Below are 3,712 nucleotides of genomic sequence, written 5' to 3' on the forward strand. Positions count from 1 at the left end.
CAATGCCCTGTATCAGATTCATCATCGTATTCATTTGATTTTGTACGGATGCGATGGCCCCATTGCTTGCGTCACCTTCTCGAATTTTTAAGTTGTTGATCGCTTTCCCTTCAATCTTCGTGATTTTTTGATATGCGATTAAGAAATTTTAGGCTCATCATACGTTTTGTCAAGCAGACCTCCAGCTGCTCCCGTATTGGCAGCTGTCTGTGATGTAGGGTTCAAACCGTGATAAAATATTTCCATTTGGAGACAGTAAGGTAAGCCATTGTGCGGACAATCTCGCTCCAGTCTCTTAAACCTCGCCCAGGCATCACTGAGCGATTCATTAATTTCTTGTTCAAAATTTGTAATCAACTTCCTTCGTCTTGTTTCTCAGTAGGGGGAAGTATTTCTTCATGAACTTCTCTACTACTTCTTCCCACGAGATTATCTCCCCTGGTTCGAGAGAATAGGCCCATTTCCTTGCTTGGTCACATGGCGAAAATGGGAACAACCTTAGTCGAACTTCTTCAGCTGAGATGTTTGGGAACACAAAAGTATTGCAGATTTTGATGAAACTCCGGAGATGGGCGTGTGGATCCTCACCATGCCTTCCACCAAACTGTCGGTCGTCTGAATCATCTACAACATAACCGGTTTCATCTTAAACCTCGATCCGTTCAGAGCTGGCCTCATGATTTCTAAGGAGAAATCATAGAGGTTGGGTGCTGCATAGTCCCGGATGGGCTATTGATGTCATTTGCCAGGAGAATGTGGTGTGCCATGATGTTGTTCGCATTCGCTGCTCTATTTTCCGGTTGTTCCGCCATTCTAGGATTTCTCTCTTGTTGTTGTCGGCAGTTGTCTCTTTGTCTTCTTCTGAAAGTTCTTTCAATCTCTGGGTCGTAATTGATCTCAGGAACTTGTCCTTCACTCGTAAGACACTTGCTTCCTCCCTTACCACAGAAATGGCAGTGCACAGAGGTCGAAAGCTACAAAGAAAATCAAAAAGTTACTGTTAGTGCAATATGTACTGCCGTAGTCCCCGACAATGGTGCCAAAAACTTGATGCGTTATAAATGAGATGAAATAATGGTATGAGATTACAGTGATGAATTAGCCATTGCACATGCAAGTTTTCCTAGTAAAACCCAAGTATAAATCTCACTAGATTTCCTGGTAAGTCCAGGGTCGAACACAGGGACTACAGAGTTACTATGCGACAGTAAATTTTGATTCCTTTGCGGTGGCGAAAACAAATAAGTTGGTTGGTATTTTGTTTAAGTATAAATCCTATGCGGCGAGTTCGAGTGAAGAGTTGATGAAATTGAGAATTATAATGAGTATGTGATGAACGGGTTGAGAAGGGATTTAGCTAACACTCCCTAAGATTGCGTTCAAGTTATGTGATCATGCTATACACACACAACATCATGTCATCTCTCAATACAAACCCCATAGTTTCTATTTCTAGGACACATACGATATATATGATATACACACACACAGGGTGACCGCATACTATCATATCCTTCTAGGGTGCATGCGATGTATAATAGCAAACAGAACTTATGTTTAAGTTTCTATCTCTTGCATATGCGACTCTAGTCTAACTCTCTCAAGCCTAGATTCTAATCTGACTTTCTTAAGTCTAGATTCTTTCTTTAGACTACTCTATCAAGTATCTCTAAAGGGTGAATGACGCATACATAAGACAAGATGATCACATAAAATGAAGATCTTAGGTCATGCTAGCGAAGTACTTCCCAACCCATTCGAAAATTTAGCTACTCATACAAAATGTGGAGAGGTTTAACAGATGTTGATATGAGAATTCCATTTACTATGAATAAGTGCAGAATACAAAACCACAATGGAAAGTAGGGATAAGAAGCTTGGTAGCAATGTCTTGCTTCCCGTGGCTTTTACACTGTCTTTTTACTCTACTCTGCCCAAAAGAATATCCTTGCGTCCACAAGTGTCGGCCATCTCTCCTTTTATAGCGCTTTCCAGCAGTCTTTCGAGCTATCCAGGAATGTCCTCTCGGTGTCTTCTTCTCTTCGCTCGCCTCCGCCTTCTAAGTATAAGAATAACTATTACAGACTAGCGACTAATTTGTATATGACCTATCTTCTATATATGGCCAACTCTTTATCGATGGTGGCCTTCGTTATTTATAGAGCTCAAGGTGAAGAAGATTTTCCCTCTAATGATTGCAATGATTGGAGGTCATTAAATCTTCTGTCTGATGCGTCGATTAATGGTCACTGAAAATTTGAATGTACTTGCTACAATGTGTCGTTAACGGCTTGTCAACTAAATTCGGATTCGACCGTCATCAACTTTCTGTCCCATCATGATTTATTAAGCTTTCACCTTGATGCACCGTCTTTATGCGGCCACCTTCTTGAGAAACTTCTCACGAGTGCATACGATCGCATGACTTTGTGATCACATTCTTGCAATGCAAGCGGATGCCGAATTTCTTGGATCGCAATTTTACTTGTGCCAACGTATTTTTCCTGCACAAAATAAGTAAATTAGTTGCTTTTATGCGATGGGCGCATGCGATCACAATATTCTCAGTTTAATGCTTTTGGACATGATTTTGTATATTTTACCGTCGTATTCCCTCATTGTTTTACTTATTTGGACTATAATAACGTGCATTTCTACCCGTTATCAGGTGTTTACCACCTTCTTCAATATGGACTTTATCTTTTTGTTGGAAACTTCCTCCTAACCATTTGTCTGTGGATGGTATGTGGTTGCAATCCTGTGTTTCACATTAAATTTTGTTAGTAGATTAGAAATAATGAGTACTTTCGTCACTAATCAACGAATGGGGCATCCCAAAGCGGGAAAAGATATTCTTTTTCAGAAACTTGGCCACCGTGGCCACATCATTCTTAGAATAGAAAATGGCCTCCACCCACTTGAAGACGTAGTCGACTACTACCAAGATGTATTTATGTCTAAAAGAAGTGGGGAAAGGACCCATAAAATCAATGCCCCACACATCAAACAACTCTACTTCCAAAATTGAAGTTAGTGGCATTTGATTTTTGTTTGATATATTGCCAATTCGCTGACACCGATCATAGTTTACTGCATGGGCACGGGCATCTTTGAATCGAGTGGGCCAGAAGTAGCCACACTGAAGGACCTTAGTAATGGTCCTTTGCCCTCCGAAGTGTCCACCATATGAGGACTCATGACATTGCTTAAGGATGCACTAAACATCCGATTCTGGTATGCATCGTCGTAAAATATGATCAGGTCCTAATCAGTAGAGAAACGGGTCATCCCAACAATAAAACTTGGTTTCATGAATAAACTTCTTCTTTTGTTGAAAATTATATTCTTTTGACATTTGAGCGCAAACTAAATAGTTGACCATATCCGCATACCAAGGTTCTTTCTCACTCAAGCTCATCAATTTTTCATCCGAAAAACAGTCTTCTATCTCTTTTTCTTTCTTCTGACTCTCTTCATTTTCCATCCGTGACAAATGATTAGCAACTTGGTTCTCTGTCCTTTTCCAATCTTTAATCTCTAAGTCAAACTATTGCAGCAGTAGCATCCATCTAATCAGTCTAGACTTCACATCCTTTTTCGCCATCAAATACCTGATTGCAGAGTGATCAGTGTATACCACCACCTTAGTTCCCATTATATACGATCTAAATTTGTCTACCATAAATACCACGACTAACATTTCTTTCTCTGT

General features: G+C 40.1%; 1 non-coding gene across 1 annotated transcript; it reads left to right on the forward strand.

Moving 5' to 3' along the window:
- The first annotated feature begins 262 nt into the window (after window positions 1-262).
- LOC120068600 lies at window positions 263-369 on the forward strand. Its single transcript, XR_005479238.1, has one exon. It is a non-coding gene; the product is annotated as a small nucleolar RNA R71 (small nucleolar RNA).
- Window positions 370-3,712: the final 3,343 nt, after the last annotated feature.

This window comes from Benincasa hispida, chromosome 12, assembly GCF_009727055.1.
Source record: "Benincasa hispida cultivar B227 chromosome 12, ASM972705v1, whole genome shotgun sequence".
NCBI classification, from domain to species: Eukaryota; Viridiplantae; Streptophyta; class Magnoliopsida; order Cucurbitales; family Cucurbitaceae; genus Benincasa; species Benincasa hispida.